At 48.0% G+C, this 15,880-nt stretch overlaps 1 pseudogene; it reads left to right on the plus strand.

Annotated features, from left to right (window-relative positions):
- Nucleotides 1–3,337: 3,337 nt before the first annotated feature.
- Nucleotides 3,338–15,880, plus strand: part of LOC133229414 (ferritin light chain-like) — a 132,412-nt pseudogene continuing 119,869 nt past the window's right edge.

Raw genomic sequence — 15,880 nt, forward strand, 5'->3', positions numbered from 1 at the left:
CAGAAACATTCTCCCTACTTTGTCCAGAGAACATCTTCATCTGACCTCTGTCTCCTTCAAGCGTCTGCTGATGTACCCACTCCTCTCTGATGCCTTCATCAGTGTTTTGTCTCCTTATGTCCTCTTCTCTCACACCCCATGACTAGAGACAGCTGCCTCAGAATCTCTAGTATGTACCAGGCATCAGTAAATCATGCTGTTTGGGTGGGTGCTTGATGGTTGGTGGGCTGAGTGATTTGCCAGGGAGTCTATCCTGGCCACAGAGCAGGCAATGGCACCCCACTCCAGTACTCTTGCCTGGAGAATCCCATGGATGGAGGAGCCTGGTAGGCTGCAGTCCATGGGGTCAAGAAGAGTCAGACATGACTGAAGCGACTTAGCAGCAGCAGCAGCTATCCTGGCCATGACCCCTATTTTCTCACAATGTGCATGTCTTTTACATGTTTGAATGCTTTCACTCTGGGGAAAGGCAAAGTGGATTCAGGTATCATATTTCCTAGTCTCTATCTGTGGTAGGCAAAAAATGCCTCCTTCAAAAATGCCCTAATCCCTGGAATATGTAAATATGTTAGGTTACATAGTGAAGGGGAATTAAGGCTGCAGACAGAATGAAGACTGCTAATAAACTGACCTTAAGATAGAGATATTCGATATTATCCTGGATTATCCAGAAAGGCCCAACATAATCCCAAGACCCTTAAAAGCAGAAGAGTGGGGCAAGAGGGAGAGTCAGGGGAAGAGATGATGGCAGAAGAATGGTCAGAGAGATGCCACACAGTTAGATGGAAAAGTGGGACTGGGAAGCAGGGATGCAGGCAGCCTATGTGCGTGTGCTCAGTTATTCAATCACATCCAACTCTTTGTGACCCCAAGGACCGTAGCCCGTCAAAATCCTCTGTCCATGGGATTTTCCCGGCAAGAATACTGGAGTGGGTTTTCATTTCTAGAAGCTGTAAAAGGCAAGGAATAGATTCTCCCCTGGAGCTTCTAGAGAAGAATGTGGCCCTGCTGACCCCTTGATTTCAGTCCAATGAGACTGCGCCAGACTTCTACCCGACAGGGAGGTAAGAGAGTAAATGTGTGCTGTATTCAGTCACTTAGCTTGTAGTGAGTTTCAGCAATAGAAAACTCATACTCCATTCTAAACAGACCTCATCTCATCATTGCCCTCATGCCCTGTCTTACTTCATATGCACCAGAGACAGGCAGCCTGGTTACCATCATTTGGGTAGGTTCCTGAGTCAATGGTCTGGGTCCCTGAAGATCCACACGAAGCCATAATATGAATGCACTTGATGAATTTCATTGAAGGTATGTTCTTTGCAGAGGTTATGACAGGATCTAAGTGTTTACATGGGGTCAAATATGCTTGTTCACAGTCTATAGGATAGATGAAGTAAGTGTGGAGGGACCAAAAGAAGGTGTCTAAGAAGGGCAATTGTTCCTAATGGGAATCGGGGAGGGGGAGGGCACACAGTTTGTTGCTGTTGTTCTGTTGCTCAGTTGTGTCTGACTCTTTGTGACCCCCTCCCTATCCTTCACTATCTCCTGGAGTTTGCTCACTCATGTCTATTGGTGGCTCAGAAGGTAAAGAGTCTACCTGCAATGTGGGAGAACTGGGTTAGATCCCTTGGGAGACCCAGGTTTGATCCCTGGGTCGGGAAGATCCCTTGGAGAAGGAAATGGCAACCCATTCCAGTATTCTTGCCTGGGAAATCCCATGGATGGAGGAGCCTCGCAGTCTACAGTCCATGGGGTTGCAAAGAGTCAGACACGATGGAGTGACTTCACTTTCACATCCACTGAGTCAGTAATGCCATCCAACCATCTCATCCTCTGTCGTATGCCTCCAATCTTTCCCAGCATCAGGGTCTTTTCCAATGAGTCAGCTCTTCATACCAGGTGTTCAAAGTATTGCAGCTTCAGCTTCAGCATCAGTTATTTACTAGAATCTCATCAATGTCAAACGGAGAAGGTGATTGCACCCCACTCCAGTACTCTTGCCTGGAAAATCCCATGGACGGAGGAGCCTAAGGGGCTGCAGTCCATGGGGTCATGAAGAGTCGGACACGACTGGGCGAATTCCCTTTCACTTTTCACTTTCATGCATTGGAGAAGAAAATGGAAACCCACTCCAGTGTTCTTGCCTGGAGAATCCCAGGGATGGGGGAGTCCGGTGGGCTGCCGTCTATGGGGTCGAACAGAGTCGGACACGACTGAAGCGACTTAGCAGCAGCAGCATCAATGTCAAAAGCAACTCATATTGTGAAAATTTTCCAACTGGCTCTGAGTTGGCACAGTGAATCACCTGAAGGGGTGCGGGTCCCCCTCTGGACTGTTTAGGACAAATCTCTGCAGAAAGTGGGCTGGCACTGAATAAAGTTCAGAAGATGGGTCATTCTTGTAAGAGGAACAGTATGGACCATCTCACTGATGGTAGCCCTCTCCCAGTGGTGCTCCTCAGGGGTGCTAGTCTTACCAAAACAAACGTGCACAGTGAAGGTACAGAAACACTGGAACACAGATCATGAGCGGGAGGAAACTGGGGGGTGAGTATCAGACAGAGGGGGCATGACTCAGCCCCTGGAAGCCCCGTGGGGCAACAGATGGAGGGCAGGGGCCTGCAGTGAGGACAGGGGTCCGGGCTGAGGGCTGCTGCAGGCAGGCAGACACAGGCAGAAGGGGGACCTTGGCAATCATCAGCTTCCACTATAAGGCCCCGTCGGTGGCTTTTTGTACCATTCCAAGTGCATCAAATCTGATAGTTCGGGCATTGTTTTTGTAATTAACATTGACTAGACTGGGAATTTCATTCACTTAATCTCCATTAAAGTCTTTGAGGATGAGGATGATGCAAGGACTTTTTAAACACAACTAAAACGAACAGAAAAAAAAAAAAAAATCCCTGAAAATAGATACCCAAAATTTCCCACTCATCCACAGGTCACTTTACCAGACCAATCAAATACTGGTTTTAAAGGTAAATAACAAGCGTGTAAATATTAAGCCATGCTTACTCCATGGTGCCTGAGCGATTAATGATATTTTAACAAATAATCTGTGACATTCCCGTAGCCTAACCTCCAAATGTGGATGTGGGTCTATAAACTGAAGGATAATCATAAATAAAACAGTAACCTCTACAGAGCTCTTCTCATCATTCCTGGTATCTTCACACACAGTTATACAGTTGGACTTCATAAGCACCGTGTGGCTTTGGCCTAATAGAGACTTAGAGAGCTCGAAAGCCAGACGTCACCCCCAGGCAGCATCACTCAAATTCTTTGCTACTTCCCCAGAGCCACAGTGCCTCTCCTGTTTGAACAAATGTCACGCCATGTGCAAGCAGAAACATGACATGCAGCCCGATGGTACAACATCCGAGCTGAAATGCCTGGTGAGGCCAAGACAGGACGCTGACTTCCCGCAAAGCCCAAGTGAGCGTGGCTGCCTTGGACCCCGTGACTTTACTTCAGGTCCAGAATTGCTGAAATGGAAGCTGCCCGCAGAGAAAAGGCCTGGATCATCTGTAAAATGTATCTGGTGTGAAGAATGCAATTGCAGCTTCCTAAATTGTAAGGCGTCATGGACTGTTTCACACCTGGGTCAATCCCAACGTCAAGGATTAGTGTGCAAACGCCAGCCAAGCAGGTCCCACCACATCCCTTGACCGGGCCCGTTCCAGACCAGCAGAACTAGGAGGATGAGGGAGGGAGGCTAGAGCTTTGCCGCTAGGAACTAAAGCAGTGGGCTCTGAAATGAGCTCTTTACACCTCTCTTCCTGTTCCAATCAAAAATGTCATCTTTCAGCTGGGTTAACTGGACTCATGGGCACCCATGGCCGAAGTGACCTTCGTCATCAGCATCAATACGGTGCCCACCATGCAGACAGAAAATGCAATGCAGCCAGGACACCTGTTCCTCTGGGGAAATGGCACTGCTCTGTCAGTTAAAAAATGTATGGGATGTAGGAGAGGAGAAATCACAGGTTTGGATATGGCCATTTGACACATCTTAATATTTTCTCATTGCTTTCTCATGAACACTGTGCCAAGTTGCTAAAAAAAAAAAAAAAAAAACCCATTGCCTAGAAAAGGAAACTGAGACTCCAAGAGTGTAACCAATTCCCCCATGGTCACAGAGCACCCCTATCATTTCCAGGTTAAAAGCAGCTCGTCGGTGACATCCAAAATGTATCGTGATGTGGCCACTGCCCACAAGGACAGCACAACAAGGATTAAAGCCAAGCCCTCCTTCTTCCAAAACCCATGTTCCAGTATCTGTTGAAGGATCCAAAACACAGCTGCCAAATAAGCAAGCGAATGGGTTTCCTGGATGGCTCAGTGGTAAAGAACCCGCCTGCCAATGCAGAAGCTGTAAGAGACTCAGGTTTAATTCCTGGGTTGGGAAGATCCCCTGGAGGAGGAAATGGCAACCCACTCCACTGTTCTTGACTGGAAATTTCCATGGAGAGAGGAGTCCACGGGGTCACAAAGAGTCGGACATGACTGAAGCGACTTAGCACGCACGAAGGCAAACAAGTGAATACAGATATTTCTACCTCACCATGCTACATTCTTAAATGATGGGATAAACCGGAAAAAAGATTTCAACTAGAACAAGGGAAAGGAAAGAACCAATCGAGATAATTGGACAAACTTGATAAACAACCAGAGTATTCCAGGTATCACTCGCCTGGATCCAGACTGCACTACGAGGATTATTCCAAAGACACACGTTCGGGGTACTGACACCTCTTGGGACATATGGGCCTGAAAGGGAATGTGAGAAAGAACACAGCAGCCACTCACTTCCCCAGGTCAATGCATGCCCTGCTCAGCTCTGCTTTTCTCGTGGGAGCAGGGGGCGCTCCCCACTATAATAGTAGTGGGGCCATTTCAAGGCTGATCCCTCCTCTGCTCCACTTCTCACCACTGATGGCTGTTACCTGATATCCTGTGCCAGGGCAGCCTCCAGTTACCAGGCACAGAGCCTCAGCACCAGAAAGCTGAGTGCCCATCATCAGGGTGAGTAAATGCCCAACGGGAAGCCTATCAACCCTTTTGAAGCCCAGAGTGGACTTGACCGGTGTGGATGGTGGTGGAGCTTGGGGGCAGAGTGACGCTTCAGCTGTCACTGGGTATGGTTCACACTTCACACTAAGACTCAGTCCCCATTTTACCATCTTCCTCTCCACCCCAACCAGCCATCATCCTGGGCAACAGTATCCTACACAGAGTTGACTCAGCCAGCTGTTATCAGGGTGTTATGAGTAGCAGTTGAGAGTGGAACAGATCACCCACCTTCACATCCCAGCCTCCAGCCATGACCCAATGTGACTCCTTGATCAAGCTGCTTCTTCCCTCTGTGCCCTGGCTCCTCCTCTGTAAAATAGGGATTGTTAGATTTAATGAGAAAACCCATCCAAAGCATTCACCCTGTGTTCAGCATGTTAGTGACCATTTTTACCTCCACATCAGCTGCCATACCCTAGATTTTAAGATCACTCAAAAAGTTTCTGGCTCTGAAATCTTAAAATCAAATATCTGACCCCAGCCTTCATCTTCTTAGCAATTTGAATCACCTGCCATCTTCTGTCTGACCTTACCATGATGCCCAGCCCCTTGAGTGGCTCACCTTGCGCACACCACCTCTCAGCTTAATCTTTCTCTTCATCCCACTCTTATAATCCATCAGATTAACCATTCTCTGGGCCCGTCAGGCTCCTCAGTGCCTCTGGCACATGTCCAGAAGAACCCAAGCAGGCCCTAAACCAACCCTCTGCCTCTGGGGCTGCCCCACTGAGTCCCTCCTCATGTTGGAGGTCATGACCCAACCACTGTTAAAAAAAATATATAGGATCTATGTAAAATAAACAGCCAGTGGGAATCTGCTGTATGACTCAGGGAACTCAAACTGGGGCTCTGTGACAACCTAAAGGGGTGGGAGATGAGAGGGAGGTTCAAGAGGGAGGGGACATATGTATGCCTGTGGCTGATTCAGGTTGATGTATGGCAGAAACCAACACAATATTGTAAAGCAATTATCTTTCAATTAAAAATAAGTAAATTTAAAAGTATATATGCACAGGATCTAGGGGAGGAGGAATCAACCGGTTTGGAGGTGGCCATATGCCAGACACTGTGCCAGGCTCTTAATATTTTCTCACTGCTTTCTCATGAACACTGCCAAATCGTTACAAAACCCCACTGCTCAGAAAAGAAAACTGAGGACCCAAGAGTGTGATCAATTCCCCCACAGTCACGGAAACACCAATGTATTATCCTATCAACACATCTTGGTTCCCAGGCCGACCCCTCCATCGCTCTAAGAAGATCAGCTCCACTGTCCTCAAGAACCAGTCCCACAGCAGAGTGCTTGGCTTCCTGCTTCCAAGTGACAATAGAGGGATTAGGTATAAACTCTCTCCAAGTTCTGTGTCACTGCCTGTGCATTTTGAAGCCGCCATCTCTTTTTCTCAGGCCCTCCTCAGGAGAAGAGGGACTTGCTCCCGCCCTCCTCTGCACCAGGCGTCACTCTTGAGTCTCACCCATCAGTTATCACTCTATAATCTGTGCTTCCAGGCTTCCCCTACCAAACACCCCTTCCCCTCAGCATACACACATGCACAGGCTTCTCATACATTAAAAAGAGAAGAAAAATCCCCCTTGACCCTCTCTCCTCGACTCCTGCCCCTCACAGAGACAAGCTTCTCCAAAGAGCTGCCCACACTCCTCACCCAGCTTCCTCACCTTCACTGGCCATGAAATCACTCTAAGAAAGTCAATAACAAACCTGCAGCTGCACTTGACCCTCTTCTAGTCTTTCCTTCTCCCATCTACTAATTTAAAGTTCCATCAGCTCTGAATCTACCTGCTTAATAGCTTTTAAATCCTTCCCAGTTCTCCATCCCACTCTCAGTGCTGTGTTCTGGACTTCCATATTTGTCCAAAGATTCTAATCTGGCCCCTACTCCATGCCAGGGAGGGAAAACGGGACTGTTACTCTCCCGACTCAGCATTCCGACAGCGTTCCCACTGCCTCGTGGGGCCACACCTGTGCTACCATGCCTGTGCACAAGAAAGGCCCTTTAGGACCTACAGCGGTGCCCTTGAGGGCTAACTAAAGCAAGGTGACCGGGAATCTAAATGGATGTGGGCTCCCCTCAGTCAGGGCACATATTCACTTCCCTCTTTTGAAACAAAAATAATGCTTTTAGTAGGAGAGAAAAGTAATTTTTTTAAACTTTCAGAGGAAATTCATCAAATGTGGCCCAAAGTGGAATACTTTTACAGCATAATAGAAACGTCTTTTCCAGGAACAAATTGTATGCAGTCGTTTCTTGAGATGGTTGTCATACAGAAGACACCACTTAACAGAGATGCCGTAAGAGGCAACTTCCATAAGAACCAGATGCCATCTCATAGGGATATCTGCAAGTTCCGAATCAAAGGGTCCATCCCCCTTCCCACTGCATGCCCAATTGTTAGTTCCAACCCTCAACCCTCAGCACTATGACCTAGAGAGATGGGGCAGTCATGATTATGCTCCTTTCCAGATGAGAACTCTGAAATTTTTCAAGGAAAGGGGACTTTCCTTAGATCCCATGTCCAGGAGCAGAACTTGGATTGAAACCTGGTCTCTTGCCACTGTGGCATGGGGTGTCTGTCCACAGGACCCCAGGGTCCACGTGGTCCAGCATGAGAAGCCCTTTAGGATCTGGGCTGTCTATGACTCAGCACAGAGGCTGTGATGTCTGAAAAGGCCTGGAGGCCACAGGCAGCCACACAGATGTGTGACGAGCAGGAAGGTGAGGCAGAGGAGATGATGGAAGGGCCCAAGAAGAGGAGTAGGGATGGGACGCCCCCAGCATAGGATGCTGAGGATGAAGGAGGAAGCAGAAGCATGTACCCTGAGCGTAGCCCCATGGGAAATAACCTCACACTCCCTGTTCTGACCTGAGAAGCACTGAGTTCCTCTCTGAGTCAGAAAGTGTTCTCACCAGAGGCATTTGGTCCACCCTAGAATGCTAATTCTAACCTTGATTTCCCCACCATCTTTCTACTGAGCCAGTTAATAATTCCACATCACTGGAGGCCTTTGGTGACCTGGTTAGCTCCAAGGTAAATGACTCCCAACTTCCAAGTCAATGCACAATGTCCTGACATGGTCAGCACAGCCTGCAGTCCAGCATGGACCTGCCTCCCTCCCCAACACTCACACACACACACTTTGTATGACATGCTTTTCCCGAGTCGTGGTCTCAGAGTCAATGAATGACCAGATTCTCCATGCACCCACTCAACTTCAAGCTGAAGAATCAACTTCAGTCCTGCTTTCCAAGCAGCCACAGACCCATGTCTGTCCAGTCCCCCTGAAATGTCCCCCTCTCCCCAGCCCCTCCACTCGCCTGGGAGGGCTCAGGACCTCCTCCTCTCTCACCTGGAATGTGTCTCCCTGGTTCTCCCCCAATCCCCATCTGCCCCTCCTCATCACCACCCAAGGTCTCTGGAGGGGCCTCTCTAAAACAAACCATAACCATGTAACTCCTCTGTTTAACCTCCTTCAGGTCCACTGTCCGCAATATAGCCCAGGCCCCCCTCATTATTTACAACTCCAAATCCCAACCCTTCCGCATGCTACCCACTGAAGGTTAGTCATACATCCATTCATCTACTTAAATGTTTATTGAGTATCTCCTCCACTCCAGGCACAGTTCTAGGCACTTGCAATAAATCAGAAACAATGACTCCTGCTGCCACGGAGCTTACATTCTAGCTGATGGAGAAAACAAAAAGTAATCATCATCAGAAGTGTGTTGATCACATGGTATGCTAGGAGGCCGTAAGTGCTGTTGGAAAAAAGATGAGTGATGGAGGAAGGAAATCTAGAGCGTGGGGAAGTGACAAGTGTCAGCTAGGTCATCAGAATCACCCTGACTGAGAAAAGGACATTGAGGCAAAGACTTGAATCAGTTGGGGTTGTGAGTCTCAAGCATGTCCAGCGAAGACCAGGCCAGGCAGTGGGAAGAGCCAGTGCAAAGGCCCTGAGGAGTGCTGGGGAAACAGCTCAGAGGCCAGCGTGGACAGAAGAAAGTGAACAAGAGGGGGAGGAGCGGGAGATGCCATCAGTGAGGGTGAGAAGGCCAGACCACTCTCCTCTGTCAGCCCGCACCCTGCACATCACGAGCCTTTTCTCTAATACGTCACTCACAGTTTTCCCAGCAGGCTGTGTGCTCTGTCTCAGTGCTGTGCTTGCCTTCTGACGCCACACTTGACTTACCACCCATTCTCCTGTGCCCCTCCAAGAGCTCTCACCATCCCATTCCCTCTGCTCCCTCTGCTCCCATTTTCCTTGACCATAAAAAGTCATGAGAGCCCAAAACACGCTGAAATGCAACCACCCAGGTCCCTGTCTACACAAGCCCACTCAACCAAGCTCTTCCAGGACAGAAATCCTATCAGCCCTTTCCTCTCTCTTTCCCTTGGAAGCACTACGGGGCTGGCTACACAGTGAATGGACAGAGACAGAATGGGCTGCTGGAGCGTAGGAGACAGGAAAGTTGTAAAATACTGCTTTGCCTGAGAACTGAGATTCTCTCGGTGGAACACACACCTAACCTCTTCGAAAGTCAGTTTCTCTTTAAGATGAATATGACCATCGCAGCTCCAGAGTCAGATATGATCATCCAGAGTCATTCTGCGAGTTATAAAGAGGACAAGACTTACAGAGTAGAACTAACCAAGTGGCCAGGATCATTATTATGGTTCTGGGCATTACCTAGAAAATTCTTTGTGAAAGATAAACAGACCTCTGCTTCCAATTGTGTCCCAGCTGTGTGCCCTGTGTTCCAAGAGAGGCCACACTTATCCCACAGGAGGACTATCTTGTGTGATTTGTGATTTGTTTGCAAGACTCAGCAAGAGGAGCCTGACTCCCTGTGGAGAAGAACCCCCTGGGTGAAGAATTAGGAGGGTCCTGCTATTGACCCATCCACAGCCCAGTCCAGAAGACATTGTCTGTTCGCTGTGGGAACGCCAAAGACCCCTCCCCCAATTCAAGGCTACCCCCTCGAATTGTCAAAAAGGCCTTGTGATAGATAGAGCTCCTGCATGCCACAAGGCAAGTGTTTAAATCTTTTATAAGACAGTCAATGGCCTTTATAAGCCCTCAGACAAGAATTACACTGTGTCTGAGATGGGCCTGAAAGTCAATGGGAAATTGATCCTGTCTAGCTGGTGCTGTTTCAAGGAGGAGACTTGCAGGCTGCCCTGGGGACAAAACATGCCATCTCCTGTGTGTCCCCCGGGGCCCGGCGCGTCATGTACTGAGAGTACTGAGATACTGAGGCCCATTTCCGGGCAGAGGTCCAGGCAGCTGTAAAGTCCCACCACAGGAGGACCCCAGAGGGCATCCACAAGCGTTAGGGATGGTTATGAAGCGAGTTTACCTTTCCAGGACCGCTCTGATGTCACTGCCTGCACCCCAGGCGGGAAGCAGAAGGATGATAAACGGCCACGGAGCTGGCAGCAACCATCAGTGGGGAGGCACACCTACAATGAGTTTGCTTTGCTAATGACCCCATTAGCCACTGGATCAAACAAAGTGCCTGTGAGGCTGCTGTAGTTACTTCTCTGCCAAGACCCATTGGCCTGACCCATATCATCTGCCAGGGAATGCCAGCGTGGGTAGCAAAGAACCTCTGCTGGGATTAGAGGAGCCTAAGGGCCCTAGGGTGCCCACTCTCCCCTCACACAGGCCTGGTCACCCCAAAGATGGCTCCTGTGTCAGGCAAGTGGATGGACTTTGGCAGGAAAGTCAAACAGCCCCCCTCCTGAGAGGTGGCAGAAAAAGCATCCACTTTGGAGTCAGACAGACCTGGGGTTTGAAACCTGGTGTGATGACTTCCTAACCAAGGGACCTCACAGAAACCTTTACCTGCCCAGGGGCCAGTTGCTTCAGGTGTAAGCTGGGGAGGATTCTGTCTAGGGGCAACTGTGGTGATGAAATGTGACGGCATATGGCATGTGCAGGGCACTGAGCAGGCCATCAGTGGCTCTCAGTTCTGCCCAGCAACCAGCGCTGAACCCAGAACCGAGGAGGCAGGAGGAGCCCTCTCCCAGAAGCAAATGGCCTGGATAATGCAAGTGTTGGCCACACAGTCATGGCTGATTCTTTGCGACCCCATGGACTGTAACCTCCCAGGCTCCTCTGCCCATGGGATTCTCTAGGCAGGAATACCGGAGTGGGTAGCCATTTCCTTCTCCAGGGGATCGTCCCAACCCAGGGATTGAACCCAGGTTTCCTGCATTGCAAGTGGATTCTTTACCGTCTGAACTGCAGGGAAGACCTGCATGACGCAACGACCAAGGCAATGCATCCTCAAGCACTGACTAGGAGCCAGATATGAAAGCCCAGGGCTTGCCAGGCATCATCTCCATCCTTCCTTGTCCCAATCTTATCAGTCAGAACCTGAAGCCCAAGGAGTTTTAGTTCATCCAGCAAAAGCAAACACTGAGGATAGGTTGATGGCAGACTTATCCACACCAGATGCCCTCCCAGGGATCAGGCTACCAGCCTGAGCAAGACAGATGCTGCTCCAAGGTCAGGCTTGGGGCAAAGCCCAGACAAGAACCAAGGCCGGCCTCCTGCTGCCAATGGCTGGACCCTTCTCTGTCCCCTGCCATCTGTCCCAACAGGAAGCACTCCTCAGAATCACTGCCCACCCACCTCTAAGTGTCCTTTAAGTTCCTCCTGACCCACCAGCTTCTTTTACAGTTGAAGTCGTGTTTCTCAGGGCCTCACAGCGAGCCAGGAAAAGGAGCTAAAACCTTGAGACGAGACTGATAGAATTTCAGGTCAGGGCTGCTTCCTTTGTGGGCTGCTTGTTTTCTGGAATACTGCACTTCATCCCCTGCCACTATGCTAGCCAGCCAGGTCTATGGTGATCCAGCAACCCACCATGTGCAGTGGGAGGTGGGTGGGAGGTCAGGGTCTCCGTGCCCCTGAACCATTCAGAAAGATCTGCATAGCCCACTAGGGAAGCTGCCTCATCAGGTTCAGATAAAGGCTTGGAAGGGAGCTGCAGGCCAGCATCTCTGCTCCTCTTTTTGGTTAAGTATCACCATTGGTACTAAGATGGCCAGGTGTCTTTGAACTGAAAGGAGCTTTATTTCAAAACCCTTCAGGGTGCCACAGAAACAATCTTTTTCCGCATCAGCAGTCTACTCAAGGCAGGCTCAGCCAAGAAGAACAAACAATGTAGGCGGCTACAGAGAGGGGAGCCAAGAGCAGCACAGGGGTGGGCTTACTAAGGATGAGGCCGGACGGAAAAGGAAGCAAAGAGCAGCCTCCCTGTTGTCAGACAGGATCACAGATACACACTTATGAGCAGCTGGAAATGCAGCTCCTCAACCCCACCGAGCGCAAATACCTGTAGGGCCAGAAAGGGTCTACTGTCTGATGGGTGAGACAGCACAGATGCAGGCCAAGAGACACTTAGATGTTCATGTTAAGTATATGGTGCAAGAGGCTTGGACCTCAGCCTCGGTGTTTCCTACTCAGAAAATGGGCATAAAGCAGAGACTCAAGTGCTTAGAGGTGAGGTTTCTCTGCTGTTATAAAACTGAAAACTGTGTTGGTCACTCGGTTGTGCCCAACTCTTTGGGACTCCATGGACTGTAGCCCGCCAGGTTCCTCCATCCATAGAATTCTCCAGGCAAGAACACTGGAGTGGGTAAGCCACTCCCTTCTCCAGGGTATCTCCCTGACCCAGGGGTCAAACGAACCCAGGCCTCCTGCCTTGCAGGCAGATTCTTTACCATCTGAGCCCTGCATACAAACTTGTACTCATTTATCATACAGATACTGAGCGCTAACTAAACACCAGCACCATGCCAGGTGCTGGGGACTCAGCTATGCATGGGACATGCTTGCTCCCTGCCTTCATGGAATTTGAAATTTATCATGGAAAACAAAGTTGGAAGAATGCAAATATAAGAGGGATGGTGGTGGTGGCCTGTTGTGCCCATGAGGCCAAGAGAGGGGGCCAAGAGAAGTTAGTCGCATGGCAGGGAGACTGGTTAAATACACGAGAGTTAGGCAAAGAAATAACTATATTAAGGATAATGGGAGCTGGGTTTCTAGTTGTCAGAGACAGGATTTACAGACATGGAAAAGATGAGAAGTCAAAGTACTGAGGTTCTAAACTGAAATTGAAGGTATTGGCATAAATTCATCTTTTTAAAATCTCTATAGAAACAGGGACTTCCCTGGTGGTCCAGTGACTAAGACTCTGCACCCCCCATGCAGGCAGTCTGGGTTTACTCCCTGGTCAGGGAAAGGGATCTCACATACAATTAAGAATTGGCATAGCCAAATAAATATGCAAGTAAAAATAAAACCTATACAGAAACAGCTATGGAAACGTGCACAGATCAGCTGTTATCAACCAGAAGTCATTTTGTCCCTTGGAGGACAACTGGCAACATCTGATGATATTCCGGGTTGTAACTGGTACACGGTGGGAGAGGCAAGTGATGCTGCTATGCCGCCTTTAATACAAAGGACAGCGTCCATAGCAAAGAGTTATCCCACCAAAAATTTCACTAGTATCATGACTGGGAAGACCTGATATAGATATCTGTGTGTATACCAAAGAGTAGGTAGATGGGTAGATGGATGGACAGATAGACATTGCGTGTGCATATATATAATCATATATAGATTTCCTAGCTCAGTTGGCTGAGTCAAATTAGAAGCAATGACAGCCCAGTAGCTATGAACACATCCATGCCCAGATCTCAGTTTCTAAATACCATTCTTTACTAAAAGGAACTAGATGTCCCTAGAAAAGATAGCTGCTTCCAGAACTTGGGCATGAAAAGTACAAGATGAACTTGGAAGATTGTTTTCTGCACCAGAAAGTAAAAAGGCCTCAAAGATTGATGGGAATATGTTCAAAAGGGCACAAAGAGCCAGCGTGACGAGTCTCCTACTGATCACATTTAAGATAATGTGAATATCAAAACAAATAATAATAGGGACTTATTCAACCCACTGGATAAAATCTAAATCCATGAGTCCATACTGATATAAACAATAAACAAATTAGAAAGAAGGGGAAGCTCTTCCTTACAGTGGAATACCAACTAATAAAGGTAGAAAAATTATGACAATTAAAAATAAAATCACCATTTGACGACCATCATAATGGTATTTAAATCAAGAGGAAGTATCTAAAGATTTCCAGGTTCAGTTCAGTTCAGTCGCTCAGTCATGTCCAACTCTTTGTGACCCCATGAATCGCAGCACGCCAGGCCTCCCTGTGATCACCAACTCCCGGAGTTCAATCAGACTCACGTCCATTGAGTCAGTGATGCCATCCAGCCATCTCATCCTCTGTCGTCCCCTTCTCCTCCTGCCCCCAATCCTTCCCAGCATCAGAGTCTTTTCCAATGAGTCAACTCTTCACATGAGATGGCCAAAGTATTGGAGTTTCAGCTTTACCATCATTCCTTCCAAAGAAATCCCAGGGCTGATCTCCTTCAGAATGGACTGGTTGGATCTCCTTGCAGTCCAAGGGACTCTCAAGAGTCTTCTCCAACACCACAGTTCAAAAGCATCAATTCTTCGGCACTCAGCCTTCTTCACAGTCCAACTCTCACATCCATACATGACCACTGGAAAAACCATAGTCTTGACTAGACGGACCTTTGTTGACAAAGTGCTGCACTCAATATGCCAGCAAATTTGGAAAACTCAGCAGTGGCCACAGGACTGGAAAAGCTCAGTTTTCATTCCAATCCTAAAGAAAAGCAATGCCAAAGAATGCTCAAACTACCACACAATTGCATTCATCTCACATGCTAGTAAAGTAATGTTCAAAATTCTCCAAGCCAGGCTTCAGCAATACGTGAACCATGAACTTCCAGATGTTCCAGCTGGTTTTAGAAAAGGCAGAGGAACCAGAGATCAAATTGCCAACATCCGCCAGATCATCAAAAAAGCAAGAGAGTTCCAGAAAAACATCTATTTTTGCTTTATTGACTATGCCAAAGCCTTTGACTGTGTGGATCACAATAAACTGTGGAAAATTCTGAAAGAGATGGAAATACCAGATCACCTGACCTGCCTCTTGAGAAACCTGTATGCAGGTCAGGAAGCAACAGTTAGAACTGGACATGGAACAACAGACTGGTTCCAAATAGGAAAAGGATTATGTCAAGGCTATATATTGTCACTCTGCTTATTTAACTTATATGCAGAGTACATCATGAGAAATGCTGGGCTGGAAGAAGCACAAGCTGGAATCAAGATTGCTGGGAGAAATATCAATCACCTCAGATATGCAGATGACACCACCCTTATGGCAGAAAGTGAAGAGGAACTAAAAAGCCTCTTGATGAAAGTGAAAATGGAGACTGAAAAAGTTGGCTTAAAGCTCAACATTCAGAAAATGAAGATCGTGGCATCTGGTCCCATCACTTCATGGCAAATAGATGGGGAAACTGTGGAAGCAGTGTCAAGACTTAATTTTAGGGGGCTCCAAAATCACTACCGATGGTGACTGCAGCCATGAAATTAAAAGACGCTTACTCCTTGGAAGAAAAGTTATGACCAACCTAGATAGCATATTGAAAAGCAGAGACATTACTTTGCCAAAAAAGGTCCATCTAGTCAAGGCTATGGTTTTTCCAGTGGTCATGTATGGATTTCCAGGTTAGTGGGTGGGGATTTGATGAGGAGCAGGATATCAATATTGCTCTTTACAGCATCAGACTTTACTTTCACCATGAGATGCATCTACAATTGAGTATCGTTTCCACTTTGGCCCAGTGACTTCATCCTTTATGCAGCTACTAATAACTGTCTTCCACTC

Source organism: Bos javanicus, chromosome 18 (genome assembly GCF_032452875.1).
Source record: "Bos javanicus breed banteng chromosome 18, ARS-OSU_banteng_1.0, whole genome shotgun sequence".
NCBI classification, from domain to species: Eukaryota; Metazoa; Chordata; class Mammalia; order Artiodactyla; family Bovidae; genus Bos; species Bos javanicus.